Here is a 7,366-nt window from a genome sequence, read left to right on the forward strand (position 1 = left end):
GGAGGAAGAGGAGGAGGAAGGAAGGAACAAGGGAGGAAGAGGAGGAAAGAGGAGGAAGGAACAAGGGAGGAAGAGGAGGAAGGAAGGAACAAGGGAGGAAGAGGAGGAACAAGGGAGGAAGAGGAGGAAAGAGGAGGAAGGAAGGAACAAGGGAGGAAGAGGAGGAAGAGGAGGAAAGAGGAGGAAGGAAGGAACAAGGGAGGAAGAGGAAGGAAGGAACAAGGGAGGAAGAGGAGGAAAGAGGAGGAAGGAAGGAACAGGGGAGGAAGAGGAGGAACAAGGGAGGAAGAGGAGGAAAGAGGAGGAAGGAAGGAACAAGGTAGGAAGAGGAGGGAAGAGGAGGAAAGAGGAGGAAGGAAGGAGGAAGGAAGGAACAAGGGAGGAAGAGGAGGAACAAGGGAGGAAGAGGAGGGAAGAGGAGGAAAGAGGAGGAAGGGAGGAACAAGGGAGGAAGAGGAGGAACAAGGAGGAAGAGGAGGAACAAGGGAGGAAGAGGAGGAAAGAGGAGGAAGGAAGGAACAAGGGAGGAAGAGGAGGAAGGAAGGAACAAGGGAGGAAGAGGAGGGAAGAGGAGGAAGGAAGGAACAAGGGAGGAAGAGGAGGAACAAGGGAGGAAGAGGAGGAAAGAGGAGGAAGGAAGGAACAAGGGAGGAAGAGGAGGAAGGAAGGAACAAGGGAGGAAGAGGAGTGAGGGAGGGAAGAGGAGGAAGGAAGGAACAATGGAGGAAGAGGAGGAAGGAAGGAACAAGGGAGGAAGAGGAGGGAAGAGGAGGAAGGAGAAGGAACAAGGGAGGAAGAGGAGGGAAGAGGAGGGAAGAGGAGGAAAGAGGAGGAAGGAAGGAACAAGGGAGGAAGAGGGAGGAACAAGGGAGGAAGAGGAGGAACAAGGGAGGAAGAGGAGGAAAGAGGAGGAAGGGAGGAACAAGGGAGAAACAAGGGAGGAAGAGGAGGAACAAGGGAGGAAGAGGAGGAACAAGGGAGGAAGAGGAGGAAAGAGGAGGAAGGAAGGAACAAGGGAGGAAGAGGAGGAAGGAAGGAACAAGGGAGGAAGAGGAGGAACAAGGGAGGAAGAGGAGGAAACAGGAGGAAGGAAGGAACAAGGGAGGAAGAGGAGGAAAGAGGAGGAAGGAAGGAACAAGGGAGGAAGAGGAGGAAGGAAGGAACAAGGGAGGAAGAGGAGGAACAAGGGAGGAAGAGGAGGAACAAGGGAGGAAGAGGAGGAACAAGGGAGGAAGAGGAGGAAAGAGGAGGAAGGGAGGAACAAGGGAGGAACAAGGGAGGAAGAGGAGGAACAAGGGAGGAAGAGGAGGAAAGAGGAGGAAGGAAGGAACAAGGGAGGAAGAGGAGGAAGGAAGGAACAAGGGAGGAAGAGGAGGAACAAGGGGAGGAAGAGGAGGAAACAGGAGGAAGGAAGGAACAAGGGAGGAAGAGGAGGAAAGAGGAGGAAGGAAAGAACAAGGGAGGAAGAGGAGGAAAGAGGAGGAAGGAAGGAACAAGGGAGGAAGAGGAGGAAGGAAGGAACAAGGGAGGAAGAGGAGGAACAAGGGAGGAAGAGGAGGAAAGAGGAGGAAGGAACAAGGGAGGAAGAGGAGGAGGGAAGAGGAGGAAAGAGGAGGAAGGAAGGAACAAGGGAGGAAGAGGAAGGAAGGAACAGGGGAGAAAGAGGAGGAAAGATGAGGAAGGAAGGAACAGGGGAGGAAGAGTAAGAACAAGGGAGGAAGAGGAGGAAAGGGGAGGAAGGAAGGAACAAGGGAGGAAGAGGAGGGAAGAGGAGGAAGGAAGGAACAAGGGTGGAAGAGGAGGAAGGAAGGAAAGAAGGAAGAAGGGAGGGAGAAGGGAGGAAGGAGGAAGAGGAGGAAAGAGGAGGAAGGAAGGAAGGAAGAAGGGAGGGAGAAGGGAGCAAGGAGGAAGAGGAGGAAAGAGGAGGAAGGAAGGAAGGAAGGAAGAAGGGAGGGAGAAGGGAGGAAAGAGGAGGAAGGGAGGAAAGAGGAGGAAGAAGGGATGAGGAGGAGGAAGGGAGGAAGGAAGGAAGAAGGGAGGAGGAAGAAGAGGAAGGAAGGAAGAAGGGAGGAAAGAGGAAGAGGAGGAAAGAAGAGGAAGAGGAGGAAAGAAGAGGAAAGAAGAGGAAGGAAGGAAGAGGAGGAAGGGAGGGAGGAAGAAGAGGAAGAAGGAAGGAAGAGGAGGAAGTAGGGAGGAAGAGGAGGAAAGATGAGAAAGGGAGGAGGAGAATGTGAGGGAGGAAGAGGAGGAAAGGGGAGGAAGGAGGGAGGAAAAGGAGGAAAGAGGGAGGAAAAGGAGGAAAGAGGAGGAAGGAGGGAGGAAGAGGAGGAAAGAGGAGGAAGGAAGGAAGAGGAGGAAAGAGGAAGAAAGAGGAGGAAGGAAGGAGGAAGGAAGGAGGAAGAGGAGGAAAGAAGGAAGAAGGGATGGAGAAGGGAGGAAGAGGAGTAAAGAGGAGGAAGGAAGGAACAAGGGAGGGAGGAGGAAGAGGAGGAAAGAGGAGGAAGGAAGAGGAGGAAGTAGGGAGGAGGGAGAAAGAGGAGGAAAGAGGAGGAAGGAAGAAGGGAGGAGGAGGGAGGAAGAAGAAGGGAGGAGGAGAATGTGAGGGAGGAAGAGGAGGAAAGGGGAGGAAGAGGAGGAAAGAGGAGGAAGGAAGGAAGAGAAGGAAAGAGGAGGAAGGGAGGAAGAGGAGGGAAGAGGAGGAAAGAGTAAGAAAGAGGAGGAAGGAAGGAGGAAGAAAGAGGAGGAAAGAGGAGGAAGGTAGGAAGAAGGGAGGAAGGAGGAAGAGGAGGAAAGAGGAGGAAGGAAGGAACAAGGGAGGAAGAGGAGGAAGGAAGAAGGGAGGGAGGAAGGAGGAAGAGGAGGAAATAGGAGGAAGGAAGGAAGGAAGAGGAGGAAGAAAGGAACAGGGGAGGAAGAGGAGGAAGGATGGAAGGAAGAAGGGAGGGAGAAGGGAGGAAGAGGAGGAAAGAGGAGGAAGGAAGGAAGGAAGAGGAGGAAACAGGAGGAAGGAAGGAAGAAGAGGAGGAAGGAGGAAAGAGGAGGAAGGGAGGAAGAAGGGAGGAGGAGGAGGAAGGAAGAAGGGAGGAGGAAAGAGGAGGAAGGAAGAAGGGAGAAAGAGGAGGAAAGAAGAGGAAGGAAAGAAGAGGAAGGAAGGAAGAGGAGGGAGGGAGGGAGAAAGAAGAGGAAGGAAGAAGGAAGGAAGAGGAGGAAGTAGGGAGGAAGTGGAGGAAAGAGGAGAAAGGGAGGAGGAGAATGTGAGGGAGGAAGGGGACGAAAGGGGAGGAAGGAGGGAGGAAGAGGAGGAAAGAGGGAGGAAGAGGAGGAAAGAGGAGGAAGGAAGGAAGGAAGAGGAGGAAAGAGGAAGGAGGAAGAGGAGGGAAGAGGAGGAAAGAGGAAGGAGGAAGAGGAGGGAAGAGGAGGAAAGAGGAGGAAGGGAGGAAGAAGGGTGGAAGGAGGAAGAGGAGGAAGGAAGGAAGGAAGAAGGGATGGAGAAGGGAGAAAGAGGAGGAAGGAAGAAGGGAGGAAGGAGGAAGAGGAGGAAAGAGGAGGAAGGAGGAGGAAGGAAGAAGGGAGGAAGGAGGGAGGAGGAGAATGTGAGGGAGGAAGAGGAGGAAAGGGGAGGAAGGAGGGAGAAAGAGGAGGAAGGAAGGAAGAGAAGGAAAGAGGAGGAAGGGAGGAAGAGGAGGAAAGAGGAAGAAAGAGGAGGAAGGAAGGAGGAGTAAAGAGGAGGAAGGAAGGAGGAAGAAAGAGGAGGAAGAGGAGGAAAGAGGAGGAAGGGAGGAAGAAGGGAGGAAGGAGGAAGAGGAGGAAGGAAGGAAGAAGGGAGGGAGAAGGGAGAAGGAGGAAGAGGAGGAAAGAGGAGGAAGGAAGAGGAGGAAGTAGGGAGGAGGGAGAAAGAGGAGGAAGGGAGGAGGAGGAAGGAAGAAGGGAGGAGGAGAATGTCAGGGAGGAAGAGGAGGAAGGAGGGAGGAAGAGGAGGAAAGAGGAGGAGAGAAGGAAAGAGGAGGAAGGGAGGAAGAGGAGGGAAGAGGAGGAAAGAGGAAGAAAGAGGAGGAAAGAAGGAGGAAGAGGAGGAAGGGAGGAAGAAGGAAGAGGAGGAAAGAGGAGAAAGAAAGAAAAAGGGAGGGAGAAGGGAGGAAGAGGAGTAAAGAGGAGGAAGGGAGGAAGAGGAGGGAAGAGGAGGAAGGAAGGAAGAGGAGAAAAGAGGAGGAAGGAAGGAAGAAGGGAGGAGGAGGAAGGAAGGAAGAAGGGAGGAGGAGGAAAGAGGAGGAAAGAAGGAAGGAAGAAGGGAGGAGGGAGGAAGAGGAGGAAGGAAGAAGAAGGGAGGAAAGATGGAGGAAGGAAGGGAGGAAGAGGAGGAAAGAGGAGAAATGAAGGAAGAAGGGAGGAAGGAGGAAGGAAGAAGAAGGGAGGAAGAGGAGGAAAGAGGAGGAAGGAAGGAAGAAGGGGGGAGGAGGAAGGAAGAAGAAGGGAGGAGGGAGGAAGAGGAGGAAGGAAGAAGAAGGAAGGAGGAGGAAGAGGAGGAAGAAAGGAAGAAGGGAGGGAGAAGGAAGAAAGAGAAGGAAGGAAGAAGGGAGGAAGAGGAGGAAAGAGGAGGAAGGAAGGAAGAGGAGGAAGTAGGGAGGAGGGAGAAAGAGGAGGAAAGAGGAGGAAGGAAGAAGGGAGGAGAAGGAAGGAGGGAGCAGGAGAATGTGATGGAGGAAGAGGAGGAAAGGGGTGGAAGGAGAGAGGAAGAGGAGGAAGGAGGGAGGAAGAGGAGAAAAGAGGAGGAAGGAAGGAAGAGGAGGAAGAGGAGGAAAGAGGAGGAAAGAGGAGGAAGGAAGGAGGAAGAGGAGGGAAGAGGAGGAAGAAGGGAGGAAGGAGGAAGAGGAGGAAAGAGGAGGAAGGAAGGAAGAAGGGATGGAGAAGGGAGGAAGAGGAGTAAAGAGGAGGAAGGAAGGAAGAAGGGAGGAAGGAGGAAGAGGAGGAAAGAGGAGGAAGGAAGGAAGAGGAGGAAGTAGGGAGGAGTGAGAAAGAGGAGGAAAGAGGAGGAAGGAAGAAGGGAGGAGGAAGGAAGAAGAAGGGAGGAGGAGAATATGAGGGAGAAAGAGGAGGAAAGAGGAGGAAGGAAGGAGGAAAGAGGAGGAAGGAAGGAGGAAGAGAAGGAAAGAGGAGGAAAGAGGAGGAAGGAAGGAGGAAGAAAGAGGAGGAAGGAAGGAGGAAGGAAGGAGGAAGAGGAGGAAAGAGGAGGAAAGAGGAGGAAGGAAGGAGGAAGAAAGAGGAGGAAGGAAGGAGGAAGAAAGAGGAGGAAGGAGGAAGAAAGAGGAGGAAGGGAGGAAGGAGGGAGGGAGAAGGGAGGAGTAAAGAGGAGGAAGGAAGAAGGAAGGAAGAGGAGGACAGAGGAGGAAGGAAGGAAGAGGAGGAAGTAGGGAGGAGGGAGAAAGAGGAGGAAAGAGGAGGAAGGAAGAAGGGAGGAGGAGGAAGGAAGAAGAAGGGAGGAGGAGAATGTGAGGGAGGAAGAGGAGGAAGGAAGAGGAGGAAAGAGGAGGGAGGAAGGAAGAGAATGGAAGAGGAGAAAAGAGGAAGAAAGAGGAGGAAGGAAGGAGGAAGGGAGGAAGAAGGGAGGAAGGGAGGAAGAAGGGAGGAAGAGGAGGAAAGAGCAGGAAGAGGAGGAAAGAGGAGGAAGAGGAGGAAAGAGGAGGAAGGAAGAGAAGGAAAGAGGAGGAAGGAAGGAAGAAGGGAGGAAGGAGGGGGAAGGAAGGAAGAAGGGAGGAAGGAGGAAAGAGGAGGAAAGAAGGAAAAAGGGAGGAGGAGGAAGAAGGAAGAAGGGAGGAGGAGGAAAGAGGAGGAAGGGAGGAAGGAAGGAAGAAGGAGGAAGAGGAGGAAGGGAGGAAGGGAAGAAGAAGGGAAGAGGAGGAAGGAAGGAAGTAAGAAGGGAGGAGGGAGGAAGAGGAGGAAACAGGAGGAAGGAAGGAAGAGGAGGAAGTAGGGAGGAAGAGGAGGTAGAAGGGAGGAGGGAGGAAGAGGAGGAAGGAAGGAAGAAGGGAGGAGGAGGAAGAGGAGGACAGAAGGGAGGAAGGAAGAAGGGAGGAAGGAAGTAGGGAGGAAAGAGGAGGACGGAAGGAGGAAGGGAGGAAGAGGAGGAAGGAAGGAAGAAGGGAGGAAGAGGAGGAAAGATGGAGGAGAATGTGAGGGAGGAAGAGGAGGAAGGGAGGAAAAAGGAGGAATGAAGGAAGAAGAGGAGGAAGGAAGGAAGAAGGGAGGAGGGAGGGAGGAAGAGGAGGAAGGAAGGAAGGAGGGAGGAAGAGGAGGAAAGAGTTGGAAGGAAGAAGAAGGGAGGAAGAAAGAAGAAGGGAGGAAGAGGAGGAGGAAGGAAGAAGGAAGGAAGAAGAGGAAAGAGGAGGAAGGGAGGAAGAAGGGAGCAGGAGGAAGAGGAGGAAGGAAGGAAGAAGGAAAGAGGAGGAAGGAAGGAAGAAAGGAGGAAAGAGGAGGAAGGAAGGAAGGAAGAGGAGGAAGGAAGAAAGAAGGAAGAGTAGGAAAGAGGAGGAAGGAAGAAGAAGGGAGGAGGAAAGAGGAGGAAGGAAGAAGAAGGGAGGAAAGATGGAGGGAGGAAGAGGAGGAAAGAGGAGAAAGGAAGGAAGAAGGGAGGAAGAGGAGGAAAGAAGGAAGGAGGGAGGAAGGAAAGAATAAGGGAGGAAGAGGAGGAAGGGAAGAACAAGGGAGGTAGAGGAGGAAAGAGGAGGGAGGAAGGAAGGAAGAAGGGAGGAGGAGGAAGAAGGGAGGAGGAGGAAGAGGAGGAAGGAAGAAGAAGGGAGGAGGGAGGACGAGGAGGAAGGAAGGAAGAAGGGAGGAAAGATGCAGGAAGGGAGGAAAGATGGAGGAGAATGTGAGGGAGGAAGAGGAGGAAAGAGGAGGAAGGAAGGAAGGAAGAAGGGAGGAAGAGGAGGAAAGATGGAGGGAGGAAAGGAGGAAAGGAAGGAAAGATGTAGGAGAATGTGAGGGAGGAAGAGGAGGGAAGGAAGGAGGGAGGAAAGAAGGAGGGAGGGAGGAAGAAAGGAAAGGAAGGAGGAAGGAGAAAAGATGGAGGGAGGAAAGGAAGGAAGGAAGGGAGGAGGGAGAAAAGATGGAGGGAGGAGGGAGAAAAGATGGAGGGAGGGAGGAAAGAAAGGAAAGATGGAGGAGAATGTGAGGGAGGGAGGGAGGGAGGAAGAGGAGGAAAGGAAGGAAGAAGGGAGGAGGGAGAAAAGATGGAGGGAGGGAGGGAGGAGAGGAAGGAAGGAAAGATGGAGGAGAATGTGAGGGAGGAAGAGGAGGAAGGAAGATGGGGAAAGGAAGGAATAAGGAAGGAGGGAGGAAGTGGAGGGAGGAAGTGAAGGAAGGAAGGAGG

Source organism: Hyla sarda, unplaced genomic scaffold (assembly GCF_029499605.1).
Source record: "Hyla sarda isolate aHylSar1 unplaced genomic scaffold, aHylSar1.hap1 scaffold_2350, whole genome shotgun sequence".
Classification (NCBI taxonomy): domain Eukaryota; kingdom Metazoa; phylum Chordata; class Amphibia; order Anura; family Hylidae; genus Hyla; species Hyla sarda.